General features: G+C 41.0%; 1 protein-coding gene across 7 annotated transcripts in view; it reads right to left on the bottom strand.

Annotated features, from left to right (window-relative positions):
* ERBIN (erbb2 interacting protein) overlaps positions 1–15,672 on the bottom strand; it is a 203,181-nt gene that overhangs the window by 134,313 nt on the left and 53,196 nt on the right. For 5 of the 7 annotated variants that reach the window (XM_059725128.1, XM_059725123.1, XM_014594092.3 and 2 more), the window contains one exon: positions 6,032–6,088. The exons of the other annotated variants lie outside the window; for them this stretch is intronic. The gene's annotated coding sequence lies outside the window, so the exon portion shown is untranslated. The remainder of the gene's footprint in view (positions 1–6,031; positions 6,089–15,672) is intronic. 7 annotated transcript variants of the gene reach the window in all.

The following is a 15,672-nucleotide window of genomic DNA, read 5'->3' on the forward strand; positions in this document are numbered from 1 at the left end:
GACTAGATGGGAAATGTCCGCAATTTTTTCTGTTATGTGTAATGTGGAACTGCTGTACAGAAAAAATGAGTACCAATTTAAATAACATGATAAAGAAACACTGAGAATTTCATTTTTATACCTTTCCTTTCACTTAATTCCACTGAGTCAATATAATGGAGAAGGTATACAGTAACTACAAGAAACTAATGCTGGAAAGGAAGGACTCTGCATCCAAAAGCTCTACCTAAAGCAAAGCCATGCATCAACAATAAATTTTTAGAGATGGCATAAAGAGCGAAATTTCAGTCTCTTGTGGTCTTTTCCCTTCCTTAAGTGGAAGGTAAAGCACAATGGCACCTTATACACTCGCTGGTTCAAAGAGGCATGAGCTATATGGGAGAGGAAAATCTGGCAGTAAAAAAAATTAAAATCAGAAATTAAGAGGCGGCAGAAATCAATTCAGAGACTAAGAGGTCCAACTTCCCAGAGGATTTATAGACTACAAACTCTTGTTCAAGTATTTTGTTTTGTAAAGTAACTTAAAACTTCATTCTACCAACTTATCATAATTAGAAAGATTAAGAATATTTAATATGCTTAAAACTGGTCAAGTCCTAACAGATTAACCTTATTTTTGGTATCGGGTCATATGGAAAAACAAAAACACTTCTAATGAAAATGGAGAAACACATAGTCAATGCCTAGCTTTAACAAGAATGCATTTTCTTTATGAAAAACAGAACCATAGCCATTGAGGAATTTTTGCAATGGTAACTCCCACACCTGTTAATTAGTCAAACATCCTCAGCTTACTTATGGTAAAAATTCAATAAACAAAGTCCCCCAAAAGTACCTTAAGAAAAATCTCTGAAACAATTGTTTCTACTAGTTTCCATAAAGATAATTATATAATGCTTTAATTAGAAAATTGGCATTTGACCTCTTCCCAAAATTTACAATATAATGTTATGATGTCACTGTTAAAAGATGTTCTTAAATTTGAGATGAGAAGCAGGTAATTACTTGGCAACCCCCCTCCTAATAAAGTAGACATTTTTAAAATAGCATTAATGTATTCCAATGAAAGTTGTGAAGGTTGTAGAATTTCCATCCCTGGTTCAAGAGCAGGTTAGACAGACATGTGGCTGGGCCAATTTAGTCAGGGATGGCCCTGCCTTGAGCAGGGGGCTAGACAAGATGACCTTATAAGTTTCCTTCCATTCCTATTTACCTATGACCCTATGGTCCTAAGCTATGTTCTCATTGCCACTCTACTGCCCAAATGTGGCCTCACTGTAGTTGCTTATATTCCTTCAGATCCAACTGAGAAGTCCCTTCAGTCGGGATTTGGCCTGGTGCGAGTTTGATGCCCCCAATCAAAGGGTGATCTAACCCTTTGTTCATTACTCTCCCTGGAATCCACCATCATTAGCTTAAAGAAGTTGTGCCAAATCTTTTTGGCCAACAGGCCAGATGAGCAGTGCTCAGTCTGTCTGCAGGCTGGATCTCACCAGTGGTCCCAAACCAGCACCAGGGAAGGTATGGTGAGGCCCCATCTGGCAGCACAGGGGAAGGGGAAATGGCCCAGCCCGAACCTGGCCCCATGGGGGTGGGGGTGGAATTGGAAGCAGGGGAGAGCAGCAGTACTGTCACTGCTCCCCTGCTGATAAATTTCTTGAACCATGGAGAGTCCTGCAGGCCAGATGCCATGGCTCAGTGGGCAGCATTTGGCCCACAGTTTTAAGCATATTAAATATTGAACAGAGATTGAACACCCCTGATTTAGAAATGCCAGATGATACACTTCTGTTCTATTTAACAACTATTAATAGATTGGTCATTAATCCATATGGTCCCTTTTTGAACCTATATTGAACCTATATTACCTGTTTCTATAACTTCCTGTTTTGAACCTACAGTATCTGCATCTACAACTTCCTGTGGTAATTAGTTCCACAAGTTCATGATATGCTGCATAAAAAAGAAGTCCTTTCTCTTGTTAGTTTTAAATGGTGTCCTACTGATTTCAGTGAGTCTCTCTTAATTCTAGTACTCTGGCACCTGGTGAATAACAGTTCCTTATTCACTCTGTTCACACGCTTCATTATTTCACAGAACTCTATCATATCCCCCTTAACCCTTCTCCTTTTCAAATTGAACAGTCCTAGTCTTTTTAGTCTCTCCTGGTACGACAATTTCACCATGTCCCCAATCACTGTGGTTTCACTTCTCTTTACCTTTTCTAATTCTACTACATCCTTTCCTGAGATGCAGAGACTAGACTTACATGTGGGCAGACCATGGAATAGCATAATGATGATGGCAAGATGATTTTCATTCTGTTTTCAATTCTCTTAATGATGCCAAATATTTTATTAGCTTTTTTTTGGTTCCTGCTGCACACTGAGCTGATATTTTTAGAGAAATACTGTTCTCCTACAGTTCTCTCATCTTTTCTAGGAAGGGTCACAACATTAGCTTCCACATGAAATAAAACCATGTATGCAGAGCAGCCAATTTAGCTGCACAGGATTGATAATGTTCTAGTGAAATAACGAGATTGATTTATTTATTATTTCAATTTGTATGATGCCCTTTCTAACAAACATTAAGGGCAGCTTACAATAAGAAGACAGAATAATTTATAAAACAGGAGAATGAACAAGAAAACAAAATGACTTAAAAACTTGTGGGAGGTTGCTTTTGGCTGATCTCAGAGATCAGGATGGGATGTATGGGTGTTCCTAGTGTTTGACTTGAATCATCAATCTCTGGCTCAGCATCAGTTGTGCTGGGTGGCCAACATTATAAAAAAATAAAAATATATATAGTGATATTTAAAACAAGTTATTCTTCACAAACCTGGGAACAGTGTAAGCAAAGACCATTTAATATCTAAGGGTGCTTATATGCGAGCAGGGAGGCTGCTCCGACACACTGGAATTCTAGCATGTCAAAGCAGACTATTAATTGATTCTGCTGGAGTGTGGCAATGACCATACTCCAGCAGCTTCCTGTGTCTCATGCATCAGCATCACTGCGCTTAAAAATGGTGGCAGGGACACTTGAACTAAAGTTTGTCAAATGAACTTTAGTTCAAGTATCCCCACCACCATTTTTAAGTGCAGGGACACTGATACATGAGATGCAGTGATGCTTTAATTAGAGTGGTTCCAAGAGCACTCTAATTAAAGCATTGCCTCCCACCCCAGAGCACATGTAAGAGTGCCTTAGGGCTTCTTTCCAAGGAGGTCATTTCCTACAATTTTCTTCAGACTTTTGTGGTATATTTAAAGTATTTAACCAAAGTTTGGGTTTTAAATTTGCAGATCATCAGCATGAAGAAACCTCCTGTAACATAACTGGTGTGGTATTTTCTTTTTGAAATTACAAGCCAACAGAAGCACCAAGAAACACAAACTCATCTCATCCGTCAAAACAAGGTTGTTATATGGAATGATCATACAGAATGATACTATGCATTCTAAATCTGTAATTTTTTTTAGCAAATGAGGAACCGAGAATTGCAGGTATCGCACCTGCCCCTCAAGCCTCCACCAACTGAATTTTTATTTGCTTCCCACCCTGGCAAAGTGAAAATTCAAACAACATGCCAAACTGCTGATTGACTATATAAAGAAAATAGTAAAGACAGAACATCCACAGTAGGCTTAGACTGCAGGTTAAGTGACCCAGTATACAAGTGGAGTAAGACTTTCCTAATCTCTAATGCTCCTAAGCTTGGTCCATTCAAAGTTTAGATCTGGAGGTTCAGTACTATGTAGCAACTGCCACCACCTTCTGTGCAAGTAGATAGAAAGATGCTACAGCCTTGATTCTACCCACCACATGACAGGCAGCTATGCCAAGAAGGGGAAGGAAAAATAACATGAACTAGCAGTAAATAGCAATCCTCATGGAGCAAAACAGGAACACGTCTAGGCCAATGTAGCTAAACCTTACTTTATGACAGGCAGAGTGACACAGACAAGAGGTCAAAGAACTGACAAATATGCAGTCCTCCAAAAATATAAAACCTGCAAAACTCCTTCAGTTGTAATAATGTTCTGTATCATCTGTTCCATTGTTAGGTAAAAATACAGAAAAAAGTGTCAGTTAAAACCAAAGATGTTTTACAAATGAAGTTTCAAAATTATACCACAAAAATGTAAATATTCACATTAGCATGTCTGCAATCTGTAAAATTCAAGTAATACATACAGAGCAAACAGAAGTTACGGTTATATTTTATTCATTTAGAAGGCATTCCATACAAGTTTGCTTATTAGTTCTTAATCTACAAATAGGTTAATATCTAATTGGATATCTTTATTTAGACACATTTCTAACATGGTTTAGCAGATGAGATTATATCAATACATCTGCTGCTGACATCTTAAAAGAAGACTGCCTCCTCAAAATTGTTGCTTTCCTATGAAATATGGTCCCAAATCAGAGAAGAAATTCATTTTAATACTTCTGATAAAATTACTGTCACCCCACACTATGTCAAGTTAATGCAGCAGAAAGAGTAAGAATAAGTTTGCCATGTGTCCACCATGCTGAATAAGTACAGACTCCTAGGGAAGAAAGACCCTATGAACTGCCAAATATCCTCCAGGCACTTGTTGTCTATTCTAATATAATGAAGGGCTTAGTCTACCTGTCTCTGTCTGTCTGTCTGTCCATCCATCCATAACGCTTTTGGCCAACTGTGCATGCGCCGGTGAGAGTGTAGGCAGCAATTGGCTATACAGGCCCAAGTTTGAGCTGCTGCTAGGGAAGTTTGTGGTGGCAGCAAACACGCCCCAGCTACCCGAGCAATGGGGCTTCCCCACGCCTCCCTGCTTGACAATGAAGTGGGGATCATGATGAGGGCACCCCACCCCACCCGACACCTGCCAGAACAGCCAGCAGGAAGGGAGGGGAGCAGAAAGGGGGCCCTGACAACAGCTGGCACAGAGGGGGGAGATGGCAGGGAAGGAGGAAGGCTGCGCAGGCCTGGGTGGGTGCAGGGCGGGGCGAGTTGAGGTGGGGGAGGGGGGTGTCATGGTGGCGGCTGTTGCTGGTGTCGGACGGTAAGGAAGGAAGGAAGGAAGGGAAGCGGGAAGGCAAGGGCACAGTGGCAGCAGGGAGTCTTTACATGGCCGGCCCTGAAGTGTCAGCAGGGGACGAGGGGGGGGGCCCCCATGTAAAAACTCCCTGAAATCCATCATACTTGACAGAAAATTAGTTAGGACTTACAGAAGCTCAGTTGTTTTCCTTGAAGGTAAATGCTGTATTTTCTCACATCACCCATGCCAAATACTATATGCACTTTGCTTTGGGAAGAATGAAGAACGTAAGGAAAAAAAATTCCAGAGTTCCTGCTGAAAGCCAACTGTACAGATCAGGGCATCAGCATCATTACCCCTCCCCTGGCTGCTTAGCCAAAAGTTACTGCCAATTCAGCAATGGCTAAGAAATGGATAAAACTTATCTCTGATGTGGAAGAGTGGACACCACCCCTGCTGCATACTGGCTGGGAGAGATGCACAGTCCTGGGCAGTCATTCCAGTCTCCATGATTCCATTCCAGTACAGCAATTAGCACCCCAGTTAAGAGATGCACTTTAGGAAGGGGTGTGCGAATAAATATGATAAACTAGTCTAGTTTTAGAAGCTGCATAAAATATTTTTCATGCAGCAGAAACCATCTTCCAAACCCTACCCTCCCAACAGAAAAAAAGCACGCTAAGCTTTAAAATGGGCAGTTCAAATTCATAGTAGGATTTTCCCCTTTTAGGTCCCGGTACCTTCTCTTTGTTCACACGTGAATATGCCTAAACTACTTTGAAAATATGCATCTTTCTTTGGGTCTCACAGCAAATGTTTTTGTCTTTAGAAGTTGGCTTCCTTTCCTCATGAAAAATATTTTATCAGAACAATGTAGGATTTGACAGAGCATAAAGTCTTTAAATAAATTAAAATTTGGTTAATATGAAAATTGAAAGCAAACATCTCTCTCTTTCTGTATGCAGTTATTGGTTCAAAGGAAAAATAATATTTACCACTGTGTTACGTTTTTCTCCCTGCTGCTTCTTCCCTGAGCTTTCAAAGTCAACATTCTGTGGAAAGCAAGGGGACATAAATTTAGTCACTATTCTGTATAATTAGTCAATAAGCTGTTTTTTTAATGTGTAATATAGTCATCTTACATCCAAGTCATTTAACATCACCAGCTTCATTTAAAAAGATCTGACAGATAGCAGTCTACAAATTTATGGAATGTGAATGGTTTCTCAGATTACATACAAAACATGCCTCTGAAGTTGAGGGCAACTTTGCTTTCTACCTTGAATTGACGTTTGTTTTTAGGCCATCCCAGATAATTTTTAAACAGTTTTTAATATATGTTGGCAAGTATCAATAAAACTACAAAAAAAAAGTTACAGAATTCATTGTAACCATGCTGAGAAACATCTATCTAAAGTAAAACTGAATCTCATTTACATGAGCGGAGTTCCCTCCAAATGATTCTGAAGACAAATATTTAAGAAACAAAAATGATAAATCAGAAATTAATGTAGTATGAGATCACATTTTTTCATGCGTTAATCATTAAATTAATTTCCTGCAGAATTCTCTCAGCCAAGATTAGACAAGGCACCCTACCCAACATTATTTACATTGGACTAAAATTACCATATTTGCTCACATGCTTAAACACAAATGTTTTCCTCAAAAAACAGCCCCTCAAATTGGGTCACATGACTCAAACAAGGAAGCTGATTTTCTGCCAAGGATAGAAGCATTCCTCTTTGATTCCTGCTCACAGCAGCAGTGGTATTTCTATTCAGGAAGTGGAGGAAGTCAATTGACTTAATGGTTCATTGTTTTGATGTTAACAATTGCCTCTCCTTTTTAATGGTCTTGATGTTCCACCGATCAAGCTAACCTTTCTTCTGGCAATTTTGCTGTTCTTTAGCTACTCCTTTCTCTCACCTCCTATTTCACAGCTCTGCAAACTGCTTTTAGTTACCTCTTTAAAATCACAAATCCACCCATAGAGACTAGCCTTTGGCAGCTGCTAGAATTTCAGTTTTTGATTAAACAGGGAAGGGAGGATGAGTGAACCAAAGATTAGGCTCTGTCCCTAACTAGACAGCCATAACTCTGGAAAAAATATTTTTTCTTCATTCTGCCTTCCCCAAAGCAAGAGGGGTACAGTATGTGAAAAAATATGATATTTATGGTAAGTTTTAAATAAAAAGGTCTCTGACAAAAAAGATATCTAGTGAAGGAGACATCTTTTTTCAACTGAACACTTGTATGTTGGTCCAATAAAATGGAGAATTTTATGTACAATAAAAACGAAAGCAGTAAAAAAAAAAAAAAGCCTGTAAAGTGTTATCTCCCAATATCATTCGCTCAAAAACATTTTCTGTGGTTTTAAGAAAATCACAAACAATCACGCATCAAGAAGTACAAGTCAGTTGAAGTATTTCTTTAACATATATACAGGACATAGATAAAAATAATGCTTAAGCCAGACAAGATTTTATTTAGGGCAGATTCCTACCTCAATTTTCCTTTGTACATTTACTATTCCTTGTTCATCTACTTTAATTCAAGCCAACAGCCAGCCATAAAAATGGTGGTAAATAACAGGGCTTAAAAATCACTCATGTGCCTACCTAGTGCTACAAGCAGTGAAAATCAGTAATCCTAATGTACTTTACATCAAGACAGAGCAAGTTGACACTGGGCATAACCTTATTACTCATCTCTTGGCACTACTGCTGAGAGCACACAGGATGTGGTTGGAAATGGTCTTAGTAGAAAGAGTGCTGGGGCACTGCTGTCTATTGCCAGTGTTACTAGTCCATACAGTATACTGTTCCCCTACATATTTTTCAAGCCTTAGCAACTTTAGTCATGCAATTTTATGAGAACACCAGTTTTCATTTAATAAAATCCCTGCCATCAATGGTTACAGAAAGGACTGAAATGTAACCCAAGAGTACCTTAAAGGCTCAAATACGACAATTAAAATTTCTTTTTAAAACATTGTGTTTTACGGTATTACCATAAATAGAAAGCCATAGATAAGGGTCAAACATAGCTCTATGTTTCAAGTAAATCTGTTTGTGGCTAGTACATTTTATTCCAACAACTCCTATGTTGTACGAGACATATTCATTAGCAACTCCCATTACACGTGCAGATTTATTGCTATGCTATCATCTGTTCCATCTCATGAGGCTATTGTTAAACTGAAAGGGTAATGCCTTGGTGATATCAGCAGACTTAAAATTTCTCAAGGATAGACTCAGAAAGAAAATTTCCCGCATCCTGGCTTGTTATATATAGCCTTTATCAGAAGGTAAGTAGCACTGAGATTGCATAATCAAAGTATGCCTTCTAATACCAACTACAGGAAACCCTCACTATTAGCCGATTCGGCATTTGTGGTTTCAAATATTCATGAATGCTGAACCTGCGTCTTAAAACACACTTACAGGAGCTCCGCACTTGCTGCGGCCAGGCTCCCACCATCGCCAGCACAGCCGTGCCCCCACCCCCAGCCACCAGGGCACTGTATTCATGAACGCAGTGCCGTATTCGCGGATTTTGCCATTCACAGGGATCTGCAGAACATATCCCCAGTGAATGGCAAAGATCATCTGTACACATGGAAATATAAGGAGCTATTCATTTTCTCAATGTCCCTGCACTGGGATTTAAAAAACAGAAAATGACCCTAGCCCCATTAACATTCCCAAACTCTCCATTCAATTCTTAGAATTACCAGACAAGACACCAAAATAAGTTTTTGAGCTGTTATTTTGACTAGATCCCTCACTGACTCCACCTTCATTCCAAAGCCCAGACTGTTTCACTTTTAAATCTATCCCTACCATACTTATGACATGTTTTCTAACCAATAGCCCTCACCTGTGCTCAGACTATCACCCACAAGTACAATTTTCCTTCAAAGAACTTCCTTCTATATTACATGGGAGGAACTTCCTGTAAGAAACAAATTTCCTCTCCACCTTTAAACACACCGATGCTGAGAAACCTGTAGAACACTTTATAACAGCTCCTTGTTAGCCACTGTTATTACCGTAAACATAATTAGATCTGTTAGCTTTTCCTTCCTGCTTCTCTTAGCTGCATAAGTCAGTTGCCTCTCATGATATACATAGACTGCAAGCATTTTGGGATGTAGGCCCTCTTTTTACATGCTAATAAAAGGTCTAAAATAATATAACCCACTCTGGGTGCCAAAGCAATACAAGTAAATTTTACTACCTGGTACATTAGAATAAACAGCATTAAAAGGATGCAGAATAATTTCAGGAGTTAATGACAACTCCAATATCCCCAGCAGTCATATTTATCAAATGCTTAAAAAAATAAAAAAAATAAGAAAGACTATATTAATTGTACATTCTTTTAAATGTACCCGGGGTGCAGAGGGATTTGGCTGATGTGATTGTAGCGCAGCTGGCCATCATCTTTGAAAACTCATGGTGATTGGGAAAGGTCCTGGATGATTGAAAAAGGGCAAATAGGAGAGAATCCAACACAGGGCAATGAAAATGGTTCGGGGGCTAGGGCACATGACTCATAAGGAGAGGTTGAGGGAACTAAGCTTATTTAGTCTAGAGAAGAGAAGACTGAAAGGGGATTTAACAACACCCTTCAACTACCCAAAGGGGGGGGGGGGGGGGTTGAAAGAGAATGGAGCTAGACCAGAGGCAGGCAAAATACAGTCCACGGGTCACATCTGCCAGGCAATTTTATCCAGCCTGCTGGCACCCAACAATTAACTGTACCCCACCCAGCTCACATGCCTCACTCCCACCCTTGTGCGCAGAAGGGCCCAACCTAGACAACACACAAAGCTTCCAGGCAGTGCTGCTTCACAGAGTATGGGGCTGGGACTGGAGCAAGTGCAGAGCCTGTGCCCAAGGGGGCAACAGGATCAAGGAGCTTGGGTAGGCAGGATGTGGGTGTGTGGGATTTGTGAGGGTGGGTAGAAGGGGTGTGGGGACCCCCCACACACCCTCTCCCCCCTAGTGCACAGCCCCTGCCACCAGCAGCAGCAGGCCCTTGGGGTTCTCGTGGCCATTCTGAGAGCTGCACATGGTGGCAAGGAGCAGAGCCAAGCCAAGCCAGCCTGCTTCTTTTGAGCAAGGTTCCCCATGGCACACATGCAGCTCCCAGCACTCGCGCATCACTGTGGGGAAGCAGGGACCAGGGCCAGGCTGCCGGCTCCACTGCACAGGGCTTCCCCTCAATGGCATGCAAGTGCCAGGAGCTACACGAGCACTGCAGTGAGCCCCATGAGATAGAGGCAGACCAGCCTGGCTCCATTCTATGCTACCACGTTCAGCTCCCATAACTGGCCAGCAGTGGGGGCTGTGTTCTGGGGTTCTGGGGGGGAGCGTAGGGGGATCCCCACAGCCCTCCACCCTCCCTCACCTACAACCTGCCCCCACAACCACTCCAAATACACACCCCCTGCCACAACTTACCCTACACCTGCCATGCACATACAGTCACACCCCCTCACAAACTCCCCACACACCCCCAATCATACCCCAACACACACCCCCATACACAATATACAAGAGTAAGACTATTTTTGAACTATTATGCAATCATCTCTATATACACTATGCAAACACAAATCATGACAAAGCTTTTTTTAAATAAAAGTAAAATGTTGTATTGTAGACGTTTCACTTCTAGTATATGATTTGGTTTTTTTCTGGTTCCAAGATGGCAACCCCCCTTCCCAACTTCCAGGGGCAAGGGGTGGGAGTTCCGGCTGCAAAGGAGAAAAAGAGTTCTGATCCCAAAATGGTGAGTAGGGGGTGGGGCACCTGCCAACAGGCAAGGCTACCCTTGCAGCCCTCGAAACTTCACCAAAACTCATTAAGCAGCACTCCAGCTGAAGTAATTGCCCATGTCTGAGCTAGACTGTTCTCAGTGGTGGCAGATAACAGAACAAGGACCAATGCTCTCAAGTTACAGAAAGGAAAGTTTAGTTAAGCTATAAGAAAAAAAAAAAACCTCACTCATCAGGAGGGTAGTAAAGCACTGGAACAGGTTACCCAGAAGGTCTGTGAAATCTCCACCTCCTTGGAGTTAAGACCCAGCTAAACAAAGCCTTGGCTGGGAAGATCTAGTTGGGTGTGGTTCTGCTTTAAGCAGGGGTTTGGACTAAATGACCTCCCTGAGGTCCCTTCCAACCCTAATTTTCCATGATTCTATGAAATCTCTGGAAATGTAGCTGTCCTCAAACCTAAGACGTCAACACATGGCTTTAATAAGTGTCCAAAATTTGTCTACATAGGTGTATTATATCTATCAATCTATGTCTATATCAATATATAGGTATGGCTTAGTCTGTCTGTCCATAACGCTCTTGGAGCACTCTGATTGGTTGTCTCGGCATCCAATCACAATGCTTACTGAAACAACCAATCAGAGTGCTCCACGGGGAATGGCAGGGATAGAGGAGTGCCACCAGCGCCACTGGCCTCACCCCCCCCTCCACAGCCCTGCTCCTTGGAGGCAGGGTGGTACAGGGTGTTAGCAGATAGGGATAGAGGGGACAGCAGGACAAGCTTCCCCTCCCCCCACTGCACCTGGGAGGTGGTAGCAGTGTGGGTGGCAGTGCTTCGTCTCCACCCGCTCCCCCCTCCCCTCCCCCCTATCATTCTTGGCAGGCAATTTGCTAGTATTTCATAATGAGGTTTAAAATATTTAAGGAAATAGACAGGAATTATCTTTATTGAAATAGAAATGAAACAGTTTGGAGGAACTGTAAAACAGCATTTCAAAACTTGATTACATAACACACCATTATTTTTTTTTTTTAAATAAGAAGTCCAGTTCTTGTTTTTATATTTACCGATTAGCTTTTAGTAGCACCTCTCATCACAGCAACTAATGTTGTGGATTTAGATCTGGTCTATACTAGATTTTTACTATTAAAAGTTCTGCTTGTCATCTGATTGTTGCACTATTTACAGAGTAAGTACCAAAGAGATAATATTGCTGAGCCCACCTCTCCTCCTCCCTCCTGGAAGCTGGCTTTTAAATCTCCTAGCTAGCACTGCTGGTTGACATCACTACCCCACGCTGGCCCCAGCCACACAGGTAAGTGGCTGACGAAGCATGCAGGTAGATCCTCCTGCTGCCGTCTGCTCCCCGTCACCAGGCCTACATGGGGTAAGTATCCTCCCATTACAGGGCTTTTGGGGCTGTTCACCCAGGGCCTTTTCCTGCCACAATTCTGGCCCCGGGAAAGAAGTCTCCGCCCCCTTTCTCTCGTTGCTCCACAACAATTGTGTTAATTACTGTATGCATATATTGAGTATATTGTATCTAATTATCAGGAAGTGCAAGCAGGAACACCAGTCCAAATAACACGTTTGCAGCAAACATCCGGGTCTAATGATTAACACTACTACCCCAAATCCTGTTGAACTGCTCCAATTAGTTTAACCAGTCTCAGAAAGTTATGAGAAGACAACAGAACTTGAGACCCACTTGAAGGGGAGGAGAAGATTACTTCTGAGAAAAAAGGAGGGCAGGAGTGACCCTGAGCTCCAGAGACTGGTTAGACCCTAGCAAAGAAAGACATGAGTGAAAGGCAATTGCTGATTTAAGACCGCTTTCCCTTTATTCCTTCTCCTCAACAGTGATTTGTGTCACATAACTTAAGCTGCAAATGTAAGTGTACAAATTTGGATCGCCTTGCAGAGGCACAGTTCAGTCAAAGAACATCGTATTCTGGCCAAACACCTAAGCAGCAGAACCAAGGAATGCACAAGGCCACCTACCTCAGAAGGTGCACTCCGAGACAAGGAAAAAGATCATTGATAACATTGCCCCATTACCATGATGCATAGATGTTTATTTAAATAAAGCTCTCAAAAGCAAAAACTGAAAACCAAAATGGGATTCATACAAATAGACCTTGCATTATTCTCTAAAGCTTCTCAGGCTGACTCACATGGACTGCCTAGGAAAATAAATTACAAAAGCAGCATCCCTATAATAACCCAAATCATGGACTGTTTAAATTTGAGAACCAAAATGACGAATCTCAGCTGATTCTAATGATCACACCCAGGTAAGTGAAGAGTTGTGCCTTCCTCAAAAAACAGGATACCAATCAATGTCCAGGGTGTTCAGACCTCTAAAAGATAAATATTTCAAACTGTATATAAAGTAGAAGGGTAAGCACAGAGACTTGAGGAAAAGAGCAGTGAATTCACAGCAACCAAAACCACTTAGATAGCTGTATAATTACAACAAGCTGTGGCAGCAGGCCTCAAGATAGAAAAAAGTAATGTACATACATTTTAAAGTCTACATTAGAAGAAAATAATTATAGCCTCATTCTCACTTAAGGCTGTAACAGTCACCATTTTTATTAGAATCCATGTACTGATAAAACATTCCAAACTCCAATTTCTTCAGGCAAGAACCGGCCCAACTTCCATAGAGACAGCTACAGTTCACAGCAGCAAACAACTCTAGTATGGAAATTAATTGGAACAGTCTATAACAGTGGTGCTCAATCTTTCTGTTGCAGGCTGGATGAGTGGGGAGTACCCAATCCATTGGGGGGATCCAATATTCTGGGTCCAAAAATTTGGTGGTAGGGGAGCAGTGACAGTGTTAATTGCCATGGGGCTCCCAGAGCCACAGCAAATAACACTGCCACGACTCCCCCACCACCAAAATGTCCGACCCATGGGGATTCCCACAGGCCAGATGACTTGATTCCACTGGCCAAGCACCACCACTGCTCTAGAAGGCAGTAAGATACTAGCAGATGGTCTTCAAATAAGGGTCCCTGAAAGAGAGCTATAGGAATTCCAACCAGACTTAATCTAGTGAGCTACAATTTAAGATAAGAAATCCATTTAGTAGAATATCCAAAGGGAATTTGCTGTTGAAGTTTAATCATAAGGAAAAAAAAAAAAAAATCAATAAAAAAAACAAATAGACATGTATCTAGGAATCCTCATTCAAGATCACTTCCACCACCTTTGTGCTATACCTAACAGCACCACCCACTCATTCCCACTCCACGTATGTAAAATACCAATAAAAAGTAATATACATGGCTCTTAGAGCAGTGCTGAGCACATGCCAATAGGCATGTCAAGAACTGAGCAGCTGTGGGCTCACTTAACCACAAGCCAAAAAGGAGCCATCTTACTTTTTTTGTTTTGAACTGTAGCACATGAAGAGGAGTGCTGTTCTCTGCTGTACTCTCTAGACTATGTCAGAGGTTGTATAGGAATGACATTGTTTTTAAGAGAATAACTTTTATTTTTTAATTCTTAAATGTCAGGTCTTAAGTCTGTAACTAATTAAAAGACGTATTAAATACGTAATGCTCAAAGACAAATCACAGGAAAAGAATAGGCTGATGACTAAAATACGCCTTCCTACAACCTTGCTTCAATTTTGAGTTAGGGTGTTAGGTCATGAACTCAAATCTCAAATGAATCCTTAAACTACTGTAATAAACATAAATGCATGTAATCTGACAACTGAGCAAACCTGTCAGTATGTTCCAAAAACACTAAAAACTGAGCAACAGTAGTACATTGCACCACATCCTATGCGAGAAGTTTAAATGCATGTATTTCAGTGCAGTTTTGAAGTTGTTACTAACTAGAATGTTGACGTAGTGAGAGCTCGGGGGGGGGGGGGGGGTTATCATTACTGTACAGAAATAAAGGGTTCAATGGATGTAAAAACTGTATCGATACCAACTGACACCAGATAGGAGTTGTTACTATAGGGCTGTTCCTATTCCATGTTACTATAGTGATACAGATGTAGCAAAACTATTGCAAGTTTCATGAAGGATCAAAGTTAGCGGTTTGTCACATCTTGTATCACAGGAACATTCAATTAAATCACAATAGCTGATGCCAGCTCCCTAGCCTTTTGTAAAGGGGTTAGACATTACATTTGCCCTTAGCCTAAGCCTCAAATACCATTTCTGTACTATAAAAAAGAAGGAAAAGAAAAGAAAATCAAGCATTGTAATCTACACCTTCTAAGGAAAAGCTAAAACAGGTAACATAGCCTTTATCTGAAGGCAACTAGCACTGAGATTGCATAACCATGCCTTCCAATACCAACTACACATGGAAATATAAGGAGCTATTCATTCTCTCTGTCCCTTCACCAGGATTTAAAAAACAGAAAGTAATTCTACCCCCCCCCCCGCCCCATTAAACTTTCCCAAATTCTTCATTCACCTCTTGGCAGACAAGTTTCCTTGGGTGAATTTGATATCTTTTATTAGACCTCTTAGAATCCCTGGGTGAGATACTACATTAAGTTTGAGTTATTTTGACCAGATCCCTCGCTGACTCCAATTCACTCCAAAGCCAAGACTGTTTCACTTTTAAATCTATTCCTACCATACCTGTTACATGCTCTCTAGCCATGAAACTCAACAATTATCAGCTGTACAAGACTGACCAAACAGGCAAGACTATTTGTCAATACATGAATGCACAAAGCTTTCTTATGGCATCTGACCACTGAACAAAATTAAATATAAAACTAGTAACATTAATAACTGAATTAATTAATTAATGACTGAATTTCTTGACTATGCAGAAAAAAACCCAAACAAGATGCTCACAACTAT

Source organism: Alligator mississippiensis, chromosome 3 (assembly GCF_030867095.1).
Source record: "Alligator mississippiensis isolate rAllMis1 chromosome 3, rAllMis1, whole genome shotgun sequence".
Classification (NCBI taxonomy): domain Eukaryota; kingdom Metazoa; phylum Chordata; order Crocodylia; family Alligatoridae; genus Alligator; species Alligator mississippiensis.